We start from the raw sequence: 19,198 nt of genomic DNA on the forward strand, positions 1-19,198 counted from the left end.
TTCGAGCACAGTATTCCTTCTACTTTTAGTTTTTGGAATTATTTTCATTTTTCGCCACTAAACAACAAATGCAGAGGAAGAGAGAAGTGCATAGGGATAGATAAATGAAATGAATAAAGATCTATTTTCGATATGGAATTGGGATGGGTGTATTTCTTATGAAGATATCATCGATGCGACAGAGGACTTTGATGACAAATATTGCATTGGGGAGGGTGGATATGGGAGAGTTTACAAAGCATCTTTGCCAACAGGGCAAGTAGTAGCTGTAAAAAAACTTCACAAATTGGAAGATGGCGAGCAAATTGATCAAGAAGTTTCGTAAATGAGGTACGAGCATTAACAGAAATTCGTCACTGCAACATTGTGAAGCTTTACGGGTTTTGTACCCATCGTCGATGTATGTTTCTGGTTTATGAGTATATGGAAAGTGGAAATTTGGCTAATATCCTAAACAATGAAGAAGGGGCAATGGAGTTGGATTGGGTGAAGAGGGTGAATATTATCAAAGCTGTGGCACATTCTTTTTCGTACATGCACCATGATTGCGACCGGCCAATAGTTCTTCGAGATCTCTCTAGCAAAAATGTTTTATTGGATTCAGAATTTGAGGTTCACGTATCTGATTTTGGGACTGCTAGAATTCTAATGCCAGATTCATCCAACTGGACAGAACTTGCAGGCACTCGTGGATATGTTGCTCCAGGTTAGTTCCTACTTCCTCCTATATTGTGCGGTATAATTGTTTAGAAAATTGTGTCTTATTTTATTGTTATCCAAATGGCCCTACGTTTATTTTCGTCATTTGGATAAAGAAATAGAACTACCAATAAAAGCATGGAAACTTAATTGGTGGCTTTTGGTCTGGACTTTATAAAGCTCTGAAATTGATGCAAATCCTAACAATTCTGCTGTGGATCATGGAGAGAGAGGAAGCGAGGGAAGGAGGGAGGAGAAAAAGACAAGAGAATGGAAAGTGCAGGTGAGAGGACGAATATTGAAAATAGAAAATTGGTGCCGGAGAGATATTAGGGCACGAATTTTGGGAAAGGTTTATCCTTTTTTTTTAATATATTTCGTTAAATATGAAAACCTAAAAAAATGGTAACCGGCGCTAAGTTTAGCCGGCTTTCACAGTCACACGTGGCATTTTATCATTGTAGGTGTCCTGTATAAGTCCTACTATAGGTCTCCCTAGCAGCACTCTTTTTTTATTGTATTCTCAACTTCAAAATGGTTGACTGGTTGTTAAGGATACGCTGTAATCTCACATGCCTAATTTAAGACAGCTTTAAATTTTTGAAATTGTAAAAAGACTGGTTGTTGGGCCATTATTTGTAAGTTAATAATCTCTATAACTATTATTAATTAATATTCGCCAAATATTTGTCCTACCCCAACGTATTTATATATTAATAAAAAATTACATAAAACATGTAGGATTAACTACCAAATTAAAGAACACAAAACAAATACAAACTTTTTGTAGGCCTTCTCTTTTATTTTCCCAAAAAATAAAATACTTTGAATGCGTAGAAAAGTGTTTTAACCTAGAAATTTTATGTCATTTGACTTCTTTTTTTCTTTTTTTTTGTCTGGCAGAGCTTGCTTACACAATGAGAGTGACAGAGAAATGCGATGTATATAGCTTTGGGGTTTTAGCACTTGAAGTCATAATGGGAAGGCAACCTGGAGATATCATCTCCTCCTTGTTATCTTCATCATTTGAAGTTGGCCAAAATCTAAGGCTAAAGGATGTGTTAGACCCACGGCTCCCAAATCCTGAAGACCAAGTTGGAAATGAAGTTGTTCTGGCAGTGTCAATGGCACTCGCGTGCCTAAATGCAAATCCGCAAACTCGGCCACCTATGCAACACATCTCTGGAAAGTTCTCTGCTTTTACTCCACCTTTTCCGAAGCCATTCCACACAATCGAAATGTCTCAACTGATGGAATTTCAAGTTAAATGGGTTGGGTCTCTTCACCTACTCAGTTATATTGTATGGGTCAGTATTTCATATAGTTGATCAAAATAAGGGACGGACTAGGCTGATTGTCACCGTCGAGATCAAGTCTTGGGTCCCACTTGTGTATATGTATGTTTCATCTAGACCATTGATCTTTGTAGACCATCATGAGGCAACCCACATGGTTTTGTACCTTCTGGTCCTATTGCTCATTTGAAAGATGTGTAAAATAACATGCTACATAGTATGATTCTAAAATAAAAACCTCTACAGATCAGAGGGTTAAGATCATTTTATATGTGAAAGCCCAACAAATGAACGGCCTTGATCATCAAACCATACGAGCTCCGATGTTTTTTTTTTTTTTTTTTAAATTACACTTACATGCGATCACATATAAAATCTATACAATCTAGAGAAATTTACATTTATGGTATATTTGAAATTTACATTTATAGGATATTTAATTAAAGAATTTACATTTATAAGGTTTTATATTTGCCCTCATGTAGGTGGAAATATATGTGCCCGCATATAAAATATTTCCGCCTACATGCGGATACATGTTCTTCTCCCTATAAAATATTTCCTCCTACTTGGGACAGCCAACTCCAGTTGGACATGGGCTGAACTACTTCACGTGGGAAGGATTCAATGGGCCTGATTGCAACGTACACTGGAGCTGGCCCCCCATGTAAAGAAAAGGCTCGATGAGAATTTATATGATGGGTGCCCGTGAAAACACATGAAGTCTAAAAAAGTATGAGGGTTAGGATCATCCAATGGAAATGATTTTTGGGGCACAACCTATTTACGTTGTGCCCAAACAGATGAACGGTTTGGATCATCATATGGAGTGGGCCGTACCTACTTTTTTAGACATCACGTGTTTTCAAGGCCACCCATCATATAAATTCTCCTAATCAATAATCTACTAGTAGTAATTAGAATGGCATAACAAAATCAACCCTAATATATTGGTTTCATGTGACTTGTGAACTGCGAACTTGAACTGGGTCTTAGCAACTGATCTACCAGGTAGCATAGTTCCTTTTTTTTGTCAATATCCATTTTGTTTCTGAGACAAACCTCACATTTTTTATTCCATACATGAACAGAAAATTTAAGGACCACAAAACACTCTTATGGTGATATACTTCTGTTCATTACCAAGAACGAAGTCAAAAACTTCCTTGGCACCAAGACTATATGCAAGAACACTAATAAACAACAAAATATATGAGAAAAAATAACAATAAAAAACCAGAAACAAGGATTCACATCCCAAAAACAGGGGTGCTATCTGTCTAAACCAGCTAACCAGCCAAATGAGACTCCGCAAAATTATGAATAAATATTTCCTGAACACAATAAAAATGTACTAAATGAGGAGAAAGTACTGCACCTCAAAACTAGAGCTCTCCCTCAAGATATGAACTAAGAATCTGAGGCTTCGGATGGGTTCAGACCATTCCATGAAAATTGGTTCCCCAGGACACCCCTCTCTTGACACAGACCCCGCTGGTGGAAACCATTTCCCCTTGGCTTGTTACTGTAGCCCCTGTCGCTGCCGTCTTGTCCGCTTCCCCGTCCAAAAGTTCGGGCACCAAAACGGCCCCTAGGAGCCTCTGTCTGATAACGACCCCTGCCTCGGCCCCTTCCTCCTGTCCAATCATTTTGAGTGCGGCAGATTTATGGAATCAGAGATGGGCAATGTGTCTCAAACAGTACATTTGTGAAAAATAAAAAGCACTTTTAGTAATTTCTCAGAGGCCAGAGCAATAAAAACAGACCATGTTAGAAAAACTAGTGCTACTCCAATCATGTTAAACCATGGAAATTGATTGCTAAGTATTTTGCCATTTTGTCGACATTTCCGAAGTGCATCAGTAATGACAAAAAACAAACCAAGTGCCCAGCTAGCTAGGAAATTGCTCATTTCAAGTGCCCAGCAATGTATATTAAAATACATTCCAAAAAGGACTTTTGAAGTGCCCAAACCCAGGAAGGTATATAATAAATTCCAGAAAGGGTATTACCTTGAATTAATTATCTAGCACATGTGGAGTGTCGCCTAAATTTCATAGGTCATGCACATACATAGGAATGATTTTCATGTGGGACAAAAAGGACAAATCTATTGCCCAACCCCAGGAATAGGGGTGTAAACGGATCGGATTCGAAGCGGATATGGCTATATCCGAATTCGATTACAGTATAGACTATCCGAATTCGGATTCGGTTTCGAATTTGACGAATATTTAATATCTATTACCGAATTCGATTCCGGTGGATATTGTTCGAATTCGGATATTATCCTTGATTGTTGTAGTGTCGATTACTATTGGGGCCCACCATCTGCTTGTTGGTATCCGCCATCTGATTATAACATCGTAATGTTTAGAAGATCAGTTTTTTCTTTTCTCTGTTAAAAACTATTTTAAATAAGGGATTCTGCCAATTAGTCCCTGCTTTGTAAAAATTTTGCTAGAGTCCTTGCATATTTTATAGTTGCCAAACATTCATATGCTTATGATAAGTATAAATGATTAAATAACACCAACTCTAACGGCTTAAGCTTTCTGAGTAATTGGTTTAATTGGTTATTTTATATCGTATGTTTCCGAGCAACAAAGTCCACATGTAAGGCAAACCTAGAAGAGGGGCCACATGTGCAAGGTGTAAGGCCAACCCAAAAAAAGAGGGGCCACACGTGAAGGGGAGTGTTGAAGTAAAAAATTGATCAAATAATAGCAACTCAAACTGCTTAAGCTTTTAGAAATTTTGGACCGAAATTTCGGATTTTGGTTAGGACAGAAACCGAAACTGAAACGTTCCAAAATCGAAATTAACCAAAATTTCGTTGAAATTTCAGTAATTTTGGCAAAAATTTTGATAAAATATTAATTTTTCATTTATTTTAAGAATTTCAGCCAAAATTACCGAAATTTCAGTAATTTGGGCCCAAAAAACCAACATTTCGAGCACTTCTACTGAATTTCGGCCAAAATTTCAGTTTTAGTGAGGACCGAAATTACCCCCCGAAACTGAAATTTAAAACCTTGGTTGTTTTACAGTTTAGAATATAAATACCACAACATCCCCAAAACAAAGTTCGGTTCCTTTTCTTCAATAAAGTTTTTAAAATAACAAAATTATTTTGCTCCTTTTCATCATTGAAGTTTTTAAAATAACAAAATTACTCTCTCTCTCTCAACGTGATCCCGCTTAGCAATTAAATTGTTGAGGTGACTACTCAAATCCCTTTGGCCGGATGATGAGTTTCTAGCCAGCACTAACCTGATCCCTACGAGCACCAAAAGTAAAACCCACGTCCAAACCTCTTTTGTCATGATGGTTTGCTCTTGTATTACTTTCAACGCACCTTAAAGCAAGGATGTATTTGTCATGTTCAGAAGGTTAAGGGCCTGCTAGGTTCTATGATAAACAATAATATGGGAAAAACTTTCCCTAAAAATTGACTTTCCTAATGCTTGGATAACACATTTTACATAGAAATTGTTCACCATTGACTCTATTTCTCTCCATTGGCGTGCAACATATATTAAGAAGGGCATAATATTCATTTTACGCCCATTTTTACATAGAAAGAAACAGAGTGATATTAAAAAACAATTGCCCATTTTTTAGGGAAAAATTTTTCTTGCTAGACCATGGAAGTTTTTTCTGGATGGAATATTTTTTTCATGAAAATCTTTTTTCCCATAGAAACTTCAGCCATGATAATGTTTGTTGGCAGAGCTTGCTTACACAATGAGAGTGACGGAGAAATACGATGCATATAGCTTTGGGGTTTTGGCACTTGAAATCATAATGGGAAGGCACCCTGTAGATATCATCTCCTCCTTGTCATCATCATCTGAGGTGGCCAGAATCTACGGTTAAATGATGTGTTGGACCCACGGCTTCCAAATCCCGAAGACCAAGTTGGAAATGAACTTGTACTGGCAGTGTCAATGGCACTCTCGTGCATAAATGCAAATCCTCAAACTTGGCCAACCATGCAGCACATCTATGGAAAGTTCTCTGCTCGAACGCCATCTTTTCCAAAGCCATTCACACAATCGAATTGTCTCAACTGATGGAATTTCAGGTATAAATGAGTTGAGGCTCGTCACGTACTCAATTATATTGTATATTTAGGACAGTGTTCCATGCAGTTGATAGAAATAAGAGACAAATTAGGCTGATAGTAACCGTGGATGTTTAATTGAGAAAGTTGTAGACCATCATGAGGCAACCCACAAGGTTGCGGACCTTCAGGTCTCATTGCTCTGTGTAAGATAACATGCTACAATATTTTCTCTAAGAGTTACTTTCTCTAATTAAGTGAATTTGATTGAATTCAATTTCTCAGTCTTGTTATTAAGGGCACCATTAATATTTTTTCATGATAAACTAGCATCTCCAAGTGGTAGATTCTATGTGCGGATGGCACGTGTGAGGGGAGAGATCTTGGGTGGAGATGATGTTGATTTCTAGGAGTTGGAAGGAAATGAGTGGTTCGGAAATGGTGGGGCCGCGTGGGTTGGGGTGGGGTCTCTCCCCTGTGGGCCCAACAGTCACTATGAGGCCCTTCCGATGGATGCTACTGATCACAAACATTTTTACCTCAAATCTGTAAATCATCACACTACTTTCTTCTTTCAAATCTCACTATTACAAGTAGAAAACAACATGTGGTATGGAAATAAATGAAACAAGAGCCGTTTGTATGTAAGATATGAGTCCTCAATCCCTCTTCCTTGTAGACCACGGCAGTGACTTAACCATGTAGAAGAAAATTAATCATTTAGATGAAAAGTAATGAGGGGGCACTCCAAATAGACTAATGGTTAGAAGTAAATAATATATTTGCCCCTTTTCGTACTTGGGACATTCCCCTCTAGTGTAAAAGGGTACTCATAATTACACCAGAGACGGCTGTCCTAAGTAAGAAAAGGGGGTGAATATATCACTTCCCTAGCTAGATATGTCGATTGTTTAAGCTCAGATATGTAAGGGTTATAATTGAAATCTACAGAGATGGGAAGTTTAGATCATCCAATGGAGATGAATTTTAGGACAAGTTATAATAATAGGATGGCTAGGATATCACTGGGATGTGAGGAAATGGTCTGTCCTTGTGGTAGCCCAATAAATAAACGATCGGGATTTCATTATTAAATGTTTGCGAACTCACCTGAGTGTATGTTTAGATGTTTCCAAAACGAGGAATGAGGATCCAATGTACAACAGCATATAAACATTGGTTGTTTCCAAGGTTTTAAATTTCAGCCGAAATTTCGGATTTTAGTTAGGACCGAAACTGAAACATTTCAAAACTGAAATTTCGGCGAAATTGCTGATAAAATTATTAAAATATTAATTTTGCATTTCTTTTAACAATTTCAGCCGATATTACCGGAATTTCGGTAATTAAAGTTTTTAAAATAATAAATTACTAAAATTACTCCCTCTCTCTCTCTCTCTCTCACACACACAACGTGATCCCGCTTAACAACTAAATTGTTTAGGTGAAGTGGTATATTCAATCCCTTTTCTTCCTTGGGCCACCCCACTCTAGTGTACTTATGACTACTCTTTTTACACTAAAAGGGGGTGGCTCTGGAAAGAAAAGAGAGGAATATATCATTTCACTTATTTAGATCTTTGAAAAAGGTAGGCCCATCTAATTTTTTTTTTTAAATGTACATCCATTTGTGCGCATCGTAAAATGTAAGTATCTTCTAAAAAAATCACTTGAGTCCTATTTGTTCGAAGATCAAAACCGTTCATTTGTTGGGCCCCAATGTAAATATGCATTGCTCCAAAATCATCTCCATCTTACTATTCTGATGAGGAATTATCAAGTAGGTCCCATCTATGATCATTTAAGTCATCAACCTTGGGTCCATGCCCTTTATCTAACATAACAGTATTCAATAGGGTCAGATAGTCAAAGTCAAAGCTAAGTTCAAAGATCTTAGCTGATTCATTAGGCACAAACAGTTATAATTGCATAGCAAATTCAAAGTCTAAGTTCGGATCAAAGTTGAAGATTTCAGAGTTCATATACAGAGGGTTCAGAGTTCAAATACACTTCAGAGTCATCGGCATAGTTTAGATGGCATGTTATTGCTTATACACCGACAGTCCACGGTGTTTGGAACCAGTTCCTGAATTCATATACAAGTCGACATGGCCAGCGTTTTAGCCCACTGACGAGCCAGAAGTTCCAGTGTACTACCCCCACGGTGGGTCCAGAGTTGCCAAATATTTTTCCCCTATATGGCAGGGTCCAGAAATCATCGAAGCCTCCAAGGAAGTGTTTAAAAGTGTCCAAGGTTCGTATTCAAATAGTTCTAAGTATTCAGAATTCAAAGTGATAGGTTCAATGGTTCAGAGTTCAGAACAGATATTCATAATAGTGGCCCCGTCGACTGGCCAATCCCAGTCGACCGGGATGACCTGAATTTGGACTTTGAATTTGAACTTCGACTTTTGGCTTTTGGGTTACCTTTTAGGGCCCGTATTTGTTACTTATCTCTATTCAGATCAGGATATTGAATCGTAAACGGAAATACGAAAGGAATTGAACATCTTTGAGGTATGTAATAACATACTACTTTGGGTATTTGTAAACCCTCTTCACATTGACTTCGGAAATCTGTATTGACACTTTCGAACTTCTGAACTAGCTTGGAGTTTAGCATGCCATTTTGTCTTACCTATTACTACCTTAGAACCTTTGAATAACTGTTCTGAAACCGTTTTGCAAAACGGCGTTTTAAACGCTATTTCAAACGGTACGCCAAACACACCCTTAGTCGTTTCTCCTTATACCCTCACACCCACGCCAAAGGCAATAATATTCCCGTACTTGAATGCTATTGATCACTAAACAACATTTTGACCTCAAATCTCTAAGAAATCACACTTCTTTCCTCTTTCAATTGCATGTCACTTTTGTGCAAAGAAAAAACACTTGTTAGATAGTTAATTTTTTGTCCATTTTCTCCATTGGGCCTTAGAAAAGTCATGTGGTTTGGAAATAAATGAGCCACAATCCCTCTTCCTTGTAGACCACGGCAGAAGAAAAGTAATAATGCAGAGGAAAAGTATGAGTGAGGTGGCCCTACAAATTAGACTAATACTATGATTCCAATCCTCACCCAAGTAAATACAAACAGGCTGGATTATGAGATATTTCTGGGAAGGAAGAACAGGGCTCCTACTCTTCACTCCTTGGGTCTCTGCTCATCTATCAAGGCCCCACCGAGAGAGATCTTGGGTGGAGATGATGTTGATTTCTAGGAGTTGGAAGGAAATGAGTGGTTCGGAAATGGTGGGGCCGCGTGGGTTGGGGTGGGGTCTCTCCCCTGTGGGCCCAACAGTCACTATAAGGCCCTTCCGATGGATGCTACTGATTACAAACATTTTGACATCAAATCTGTGAATCATCACACTACTTTCTTCTTTCAAATCTCATTACTACACGTAGAAAACAACTTGTGGTATGGAAGTAAATGAAACAAGGGCCATTCGTATGTAAGATATGAGTCCTCAATTCCTCTTCCTTGTAGATCATCCAATGGAGATGAATTTTAGGACAAGTTATAATAATAGGATGGCTAGGATATCACTGGGATGTGAGGAAATGGTCTGTCCACTAAAATCATGTATCTTCTAAAAAAATCACTTGAGTCCTATTTGTCGAAGATCAAAACCGTTCATTTGTTGGGCCCCAATGTAAATATGCATTGCTCCAAAATCATCTCCATCTTACTATTCTGATGAGGAATTTATCAAGTAGGTCCCATCTATGATCATTTAAGTCGTCAACCTTGGGGCCATGCCCTTTATCTCCGCGGAAACAAAACAGCATAGAGCGAAGAAAAAAAATATCTTCTTATCTCCTCACTCCCAAGTCACTCTGTGGCCCATCGGATGGATGCTACTGATCACTAAACAACAGTTTGACCTCAAATCTTTAAGTAATCACCTGTCAACTAAGAATCTGAGGCTTCGGATGGGTTCACACCATTCCATGAAAATTAGTTCACCAGGACACCCCTCTCTTGACGCAGACCCCGCTGGTGGAAACCATTTCCCCTTGGCTTGTTACTGTAGCCCCTGTCGCTGCCGTCTTGTCCGCTTCCCCGTCCAAAAGTTCGGGCACCAAAACGGCCCCTAGGAGCCTCTGTCTGATAACCACCCCTGCCTCGGCCCCTTCCTCCTGTCCAAACATTTTGAGTGCCGCAGATTTATGGAATCAGAGATGGGCAATGTGTCTCAAACAGTACATTTGTGAAAAATAAAAAGCACATTTAGTAATTTCCCAAAGGCCAGAGGAATAAAAGCAGACCATGTTAGAAAAATTAGTGCTACTCCAATCATGTTAAACCATGGAAATTGATTGCTAAGTATTTTGCCATTTTGTCGACATTTCCAAAGTGCATCAGTAATGACAAAAAACAAACCAAGTGCCCAGCTAACTAGGAAATTGCTCATTTCAAGTGCCCAGCAATGTATATTATAATACATTCCAAAAAGGACTTTTTAAGTGTCAAACCCAGGAAGGTATATAATAAATTCCAGAAAGGGTATTACCTTGAATTAATTATCTAGCACATGTGGAGTGTCGCCTAAATTTCATAGGTCATGCACAAACATAGGAATGATTTTCATGTGGGAAAAAAAGGACAAATCTATTGCCCAACCCCAGGAATAGGGGTGTAAACGGATCGGATTCGAAGCGGATATGGCTATATCCGAATTCGATTATAGTATAGACTATCCGAATTCGGATTCGGTTTCGAATTTGACGGATATTTAATATCTATTACCGAATTCGATTCCGGCGGATATTGTTCGAATTCGGATATTATCCTTGATTGTTGTAGTGTTGATTACTGTTGGGGCCCACCATCTGCTTGTTGGTATCCGCCATCTGATTATAACATCTTAATGTTTAGAAGATCAGTTTTTTCTTTTCTCCGTTGAAAACTATTTTAAATAAGGGATTCTGCCAATTAGTCCCTGCTTTGTAAAAATTTTGCTAGAGTCCTTGCATATTTTATAGTTGCCAAACATTCATATGCTTATGTTAAGTATAAATGATTAAATAACACCAACTCTAACGGCTTAAACTTTCTGAGTAATTGGTTATTTTACATCGTATGTTTCCAACCAACAAAGTCCACATGTAAGCCAAACTAGGTGTGTAAACGGATCGAATTCGGAGCGGATATGGCTATATCGGAATTCGATTACAGTATACACTATCCGAATTCGGAGTCGGATTCGGATTCGACGGATATTTAATATCTATTACCGAATTCGTATCCGTCGGATATTGTTCGAATTCGGATATTATCCGTATCCGTTTATCCGGTAAATTCGAACATTTTATTGCAGCACTTTATCTTTTTTCTCCTACTTACTCGAATGAATTTTCCAAACCTTAAAACTAGACCTCTACATTCTCTTCATAAAATTAACTCTCAAACCCTAAAATATATAAGATCCTCTTCTTCCTTTTAAAACAAAGGAAGAGAGAGAGGGAGGCGATGGGGATGGATGATAGTGTTGGTAGTGGTCTTTGGGTTTTTTCCCTTTTTTTTTTTTTTTTTTTTTTTTTCTTGTATACGATGGAATGAGTTTGAGCTATTTTGATGGAATGGGTTTGGGCTATTTTTATTTTTATATTTTTTTTCTAAAAAGAATATTCACTTTTCTTATAGAAACAAAAGATAGTGTGTCATTACTAAAAATAAATATTATTAATATTATTAATAATAAATAAAAAGGATTTACTTCTCGAATTCGGATGTTAAACGGATCGGATATACCATTTACCAGATTCGCATCCGCTAAGAGCCGGATATCTCATAAACGGATTCGGATAATATCCGCTTGAAACGGATTCGGATAATATTCGCTTTAAACGGATTCGGATGCGGACGGTAATCGAATTTCCGAATATCCATTTACACCCCTGAGCCAAACCTAGAAGAGGGGCCACATGTGCAAGGTGCAAGGCCAACCCAAAAAAAGAGGGGCCACAAGTGAAGGGGAGTGTTGAAGTATAAAAATGATCAAATAATAGCAACTCAAACTGCTTAAGCTTTTAGAAATTTTGGACAGAAATTTCGGATTTTGGTTAGGACAGAAACCAAAACTGAAACGTTCCAAAACCGAAATTTACCAAATTTCCGTCGAAATTTCGGAAATTTTGGCAAAATTTTTGATAAAATATTAATTTTTCATTTCTTTTAAGAATTTCAGCCGAAATTACCAAAATTTCAGAAATTTGGGCCCAAAAAACCAACATTTGGAGCACTTCTACCGAATTTCAGCCGAAATTTCAGTTTTAGTGAGGACCGAAATTACCCCCGAAACCAAAATTTAAAACCTTGGTTGTTTCACAGTTTAGAATATAAATACACAACATCCCCAAAACAAAGTTCGGTTCCTTTTCTTCAATAAAGTTTTTAAAATAACGAAATTATGCTCCTTTTCTTCATTGAAGTACTTAAAATAACAAAATTACTCTCTCTCTCTCTCTCTCTCTCTCTCTCTCTCAACGTGATCCGCTTAGCAATTAAATTGTTTAGGTGACTACTCAAATCCCTTTCTTCCTCGGGCCACCCTTCTCTAGTGTACTTATGACTACTCTTTTTACAGTAAAAGGAGGTGGCTGTGGAAAGAAAATAGAGGAATACATTTCATTTCACTCATTTAGATCTTTGAATAAGGTAGGCCCATCTTTAAAAAAAAAAAAAAAAATTGTACATCCATTTGTGCGCATCATAAAATGTACATATCTTCTAAAAAAATCACTTGAGTCCTATTTGTTCGAAGATCAAAACCGTTCATTTGTTGGGCTCCAATGTAAATATGCATTGCTCCAAAATCATATCCATCTTACTATTCTAACCCTCTAATATGTAGATAAACTACACCCATTAGAAAAGTAATGTAAATCTTTGCCAATAAAAATAAACAAACTACACCGTATAGAAAACTCTACCGAGTGATAGGAAGGTTAGGATCCTCCTATATAGAAAAAATTTGGGGTACGTGCTACTTGGGTTGGGCTGTTTGAGCTCAAAAACTGAATGGTTTAGTTATTTGAACAAGATAGGCTCCACTATTTTAAAACAAAATGTGTGCATCTACATATGGACACCATATAACACCCATAAATTAGAAAATACATTGGGCCCACCTTATTGGAAGATCCAAACTGATCGTTTGTTGCAGAAACGCCTTTGAACTAGCAAGTTTTTAGCTTTTTTTGTACACATGATTGGATTCTTACAATTGGAAATCCAATTAGCAAGTTTAGCAGCTTGTGACTGATGAGGAATTATCAAGTAAGTAGGTCCCATCTATGATCATTTAAGTCGTCAACTTTGGGGCCATGCCTTTCGATGGTTGAAGGGGGAGGTGGTTCCCCCATGGAGATTTTCCTCTATTTTTTATGAAATAGAAAATCTAATCTCGGGCTCCACTATAGTGTTCAATTGTGTGCGGCGATCGGCTAATGGGGAGGCAGATGCTTTGGCTAGGGGAGGGTCAGATGTATGGGTTTGGAGTGGTTTGATTTCCTTCCTCTGTGAGAACTGTATTTCTTCTGTTCTTTTTTTGTTTTTGTGTTTCTTTTTCTCTTGTAGTGGTCCTTCTCGGTCCACATCCACTTTTCTTTAATGAAATTTCTCCGCCATTTCAAAAAAAAAAAAAAAATCGCTCGGCTATATTTACCCCTTTTAATTTTCGGGAAGGGATCCCGTTTTAAAAGTGTCTTCCAATTCAAAATATAGTCTCTAAATTTGTTTCAAGCCTCTTATGAGTATAGAATATCAAGGGCTATGGTTGGTTTCAGGATAAAAAGAAGTTCTATGTACTTTTCTAGTTGGAAATTGCGATGTTTTTCTATAACGAAATGAATTTTCTTCTTCCCTGGGGTGATGCTGGGGATTATTCTTGTGAAGTGATTCTGAAAGAGTTCACAACTTCATATGGTCAAATGCTACATGATACATGGAGTGGTGATTTTCATATAAAAGTATATGGAAATAAAAAATTTCAGATCATTGATAAAAAAAAATTACTCTCATTCTAATTTTGATTTTAATATTATATTAATTGCTAGAATATGTGAGTTTTTATATGATGCCTGATTGGGCATGCCCTTTGAAAAAGCGTCACCCTTGATATTTGATCGAACAACTCAGGAGTACAATAAACAAAAAACCAAAATCAAATGGAGACTATCGAAAATTATAACAAGGATGCAACTCAGGAGAGGTTCAATCAGTGTCTAGAGGATGAAGATCAAGGTTTTCATAATCAGGAGTACAATATGCATCTCAAAGTAGAGAAGGAATAAGAAGATCTAACTAATAGAGTGGAATCATACGAAGGAGATAATACTGAGGAAAATTAAGTCAACTAAGATCTTGTAGACATCTTTTTCTTGATGGTCAATCAAATTAATAAAATGCTGAAATTTTTAACAAGCACAATCATAATGATGACCTTAAAAGATCTGAAAAGAAAAGGGACGCTTGCTATGATGATCATGTAATAAAAGATAATGGATATAGGTTTTGAGTTGGATCTTACTGACATTTCTAAAATCTCTAGACATAGGAATACAGGGTGCTCAAAAGTTAAAATAATAGGTACATCATAGGTTGTGAAAGCAATATTTTATGACAGCATAGGTTGTGACAGAACAAAGTCTGAGATCAAGTTTCCTCCAAGCACGAGGGTTTGTTGCGGGAGAATCATCATCCACGTGCAATATTAAAAAAAAAAAAACAGAGAAAGTGTGCTTAAAATTTCACGAAGTATCTCAATTTTTAGGTAGGAGATTTTATAAATAGTTTTAAGCAGGTGTAATTTGGCTTTGTATTAAACTCCTCTTAAGTGAACGAAAGTGGGGGTCTATCGCTTTAGTTTTGTGAAGGGTTAAAAACTTAAAATAACTGAAAAACGGCAAGGCCTCTTTATTGATAACTGGTACAATATGAGTTAGTGAGTTGGGAGTAATTTATTCATATTTCTATGAAAATCTGGTCAAACAGTACCTCAAAATATCTAAAATAGTGAGATGGACCCCTTGAATTTCAAACTTGTCAAAGGGTTCCATTTTGCTTTTCCTAACAAGGTTTTTGACCAAAATACCCTTCCACCCTCAAAACACACATTAAGCCATAAAAAAGGGATAAAAAAGTTATCCCTTCTTTTTCTACCAACCTTTTTACTTTCCCCAATCTCCATTAACGTCTGGAACAAAAAAAAAAAAAGGAGAAAAATGTGAGTTTTATTTAAGTAGTCAACTTTGGGGCCATGCCCTTGATGTCCACAGCTTAATTAGTCATTTTTTTTTTCTCTTTTTGCTTTTTCTTTTTCTTTTAAAGGCTTAGTCGTTTCTTCTTATATCCTCACACCCACGCCAAAGGCAATAATATTCCCATACTTGAATGCTATTGATCACTAAACAACATTTTGACCTCAAATCTCTAACTAATCACACTTCTTTCCTCTTTCAATTGCATCTCACTTTTGTGCAAAGAAAAAACACTTGTCAGACAGCTAATTTTTTGTCCATTTTCTCCATTGGGCCTTAGAAAAGTCAAAGTCATGTGGTTTGGAAATAAATGAGCTCCAATCCCTCTTCCTTGTAGACCACAGCAGAAGAAAAGTAATAATGCAGAGGAAAAGTATGAGTGAGGTGGCCCTACAAATTAGACTAATAGTATGATTCCAATCCTCACCCCTGCCCTTGTAAATCTCACGGTCAGCCACTATATAAATTCTTACCTTTTCAAATCTTGCTAAGTTGCTTTTATGCAAAGGAAAGAAAAATACTTTGCAAGTTACTCACTTTTGCTTATTTGGTCAGTGTATTTGATAGAAATAAGAGATAAACTAGGCTGATAGCCACCTCGAGGTCAAGTCTTGTGTCCCACACGGGGACATGTATGTTTACTGTTTTTTTTTTGGATGGCATGTATTTTTAATGTATACCGTTGATCTTTGTAGACCATCGTGAGGCAACCCACATGGTTTTGGAGCTTTTGTTCCCATTGCTCATTTGACAGATGTGTAAAGTAACATGCTACAATATTATATAAACATAATCTGCATTGGTTATTTACTTTACAAATTGGCACGCCCATCCGTTCAACACACATCACACACCAACTCACACATGTCATTCACTTAATTACAGACCTGGTAATCAACACAAAACAGAACTAGTCAGATTAGTTGCATGGGACTGATGAGGCATTATCATCCAAGTGGGTCCCATATATGTTCATTCAAGTAGTCAACTTTGGGACCATACCCTTAATCTCCATGGATTTAGTTGATATTTTGAACTAGATCAGATCCTTAGAATTTCCAAATCAGTTATGTAACTGCAAAAAATTCTGATTTTCAAATCTTTTCTGCGAGACATTATTTGGAAATCAACGTTTGTGGCAACTTCCGTCACCATCGTTGCTCCTTGACATTGCTCCTGCAGCAGCGAGGCATCCCTCCCTCCCTCACCCTCTCTTTCTCTCTCTCTTAAAACATGATCATGAAGATGATTGATGTGTTTTGTATCCAAAACTCAAATCCAAATCAAAATACAAATGCATGAGGTATCCAAACGGGCCCTTAGCAAATTTAGCAGGAACAATATTTTGGCTCCACACCGGTCGGGAGGAAGTTCTTCTAGCCCCTCTAATAGCAGGGGTGGTGGAAATATCAAATCCAAGCCTACTTTTTAGGAATTGATATTTCCACACCCCCACTATTAAGGGGTCGGGAGGGAAGTTCCTCCCGACCGGTCTGGAGCCAAATTTTATTAGCGTGTGACTGATAAGGAATTATCAAGTAAGTAGGTCCCATCTATGATCATTTAAGTCGTCCACTTTGGGGCCATGCCATGATCTCCGCGGAAACAAAGCAGCCATAGAGGGAAGAAAAAAAAACAACAACAACAACAAGGTGAGGAGACACACTCCACAGCATAATACATTTAGGACCCACACCCACATTAGTTAACGGGGTCATTGTACATAGTTGCCCCGGTTTGGGCCTATATATTCATCGTTTACATGAGGAGCTCCCTAGTGGAGAGACTCTCCATCCTTCACTCCTCTTCTTCTTCCTCTCTTCTAAACCCTAATCTCATTTCTAACAGGTCCAATGCTGAAGATGTGTGGCCCGGCATGCTAAAATATTTGGCTCTTCCAATTCCTTTGTGAATTTACTGATCAATATTATCCAAAAGGCAAAACCCATGAAATCTCTTTGCCATATATTTGTTGGAATAAAACCAAATAGGTTGGAGGGAGAAGATGTGATTCAAGAGAAGAAAATTGTTCTCTTGATACCAAACACACAAAGAAAGTAGCCCAAGTTGTTATGGACTTCAAATTTCACTAAAATGGCTTGCAAATGAAGAAAATACATGATCCAAAAATAAACCCTACACTTTAAATCCAAGACTAACAAGACTTAACTAATCTTAGCTTCCTTAAGCTACCACTAAGCCATTAACAAATGTAAAATGACCAACACAATTCCAAAACAAAACACCAAGTCCCTAGGCCATTAACTCCCACAAAAGAGAATTCCAATGTGGTCAAGCCCATATTCCAAGCTCCCAATTTAGAAGTAAATGAGTTCCAAAAAAATTCGGGGAGTGATAAATCGACCCCCATATATTTTAAACGACCCGTTATGTGTCTTTCTCTCTCCGCTCTCTCTCTAACCCAGAGGAGAGAGAAAGAGACACAGGGGACGATTTAAGATATTAGGAGGTTGATTTAAGATATTTGGGGGTCGATTTATCACTGCCCAAAAAATCATGTGGAAAGGTGGTCAAGCGGTCAACCTTAGATTTCCAGCAATATTGCTAAGTTATATATATTTTAGTGACTAAATTAAAAATCTTCAATAATTAATTAATTGAGAAAAGTTAGTAAATAGGGATATGGAAGAACACAAACAACGAAATTAAAAAAAAAATGGGGTAGCAGATGGAAGAAGTCTCCTAGTTTGGGAGAAATAATCGAAAACGAATTGAATGATAGATCAAGGCCAATACAGTGTGAAGAGACAAGGGCAGGTAGGGGCCTTTGGATAGTATAGGAGAAGCTTCTGAATGGGGGCTCACACGTATGCTACCAAGAGTGTGAGACACGCGAATAACTCCGAAATATGTTACATGCTCCCCGTAGACATCTATAAATAGGCGAATCTTCAATGGGTTTGGGGCCCTTTGAAATGTGTTACAAGGTCCTCGTCTATACATTTGGGGCCCTTTGAAATGTGTTACATGGTCCTCGTCTTTATACTTATTGTCGCATTCATCACAGAAAGCAGAAAGCAGAAAGCAGAAAGCAGATCTTTTATGTGTCACATGCAATCTACAATTATTGAAGGGAAATGATTTCAACACTGCAAAGTTGCACGAAAGCATCTTGTTGCGTGAAATGTGTTACATGTTTGTTGAAATCATTTCCCGGAAAATACATCTACAATATCATGCTCATCACAACACCCATTTCTGCTTTGTGACGCTTTCTTGACATCCTAACAATGGCAAATTTGGTTAGGATCAACCTATGGAAATAAAACACTGCGAACGGTTTGGATTAGTCCTATGAAGTGGGTTTCACTGTACTTTTTGACAAATATGGGACGTTGAGGGGCACTCTGAGTATAAATAATAGAAAATTTCTATTATTTGTCTTCACAAAATAATAGAAAGGGATTTGCTAGGGTCCATTGCATGAAGGCATTTTGTGGCTGGTTGTTGCATGTGAGAGCAGCCACGTAGGCTCACTGGCTCACTTTTCACTAGATTTTATCTTATTAAATTCATATGAGGTGGAAAATTTTCTATTATAACTAGTCTTTTTAGCATTTGTCTTCATTAAAAAAAGGAGAAATAGAAAATTTCTATAGTTGGCTATTTTGGTCATTTAAATTATTTTTCACATGGGAAAAATTATAGAAAAGAGGAGAAAAAGATTGAAAGGAGAGCCAAAAAAAAATGAGGTTAGTAATAAAACTCCACCTCGTTGGTCATTTAAATTATTTTCCAAAGTTTATGTGGTGAATGATCAAGAAGAAGAAAAGACTACGGTTCTTACACACTTAGAAAAATACGAGTGGGGCCACATTAATTGTCTGCTACAAGATTAGATGTGCTA

The 19,198-nt window shown here is 37.4% G+C and overlaps 1 pseudogene; it reads left to right on the top strand.

The window, feature by feature from the left end:
- The first annotated feature begins 423 nt into the window (after positions 1–423).
- LOC143891293 (MDIS1-interacting receptor like kinase 2 pseudogene) lies at positions 424–2,027 on the top strand (annotated as a pseudogene).
- Positions 2,028–19,198: the final 17,171 nt, after the last annotated feature.

The sequence above is a fragment of the Tasmannia lanceolata genome, unplaced genomic scaffold, assembly GCF_043159265.1.
Source record: "Tasmannia lanceolata isolate RefF3 unplaced genomic scaffold, GAP_Taslan_0.1 ptg000013l, whole genome shotgun sequence".
NCBI lineage: Eukaryota > Viridiplantae > Streptophyta > Magnoliopsida > Canellales > Winteraceae > Tasmannia > Tasmannia lanceolata.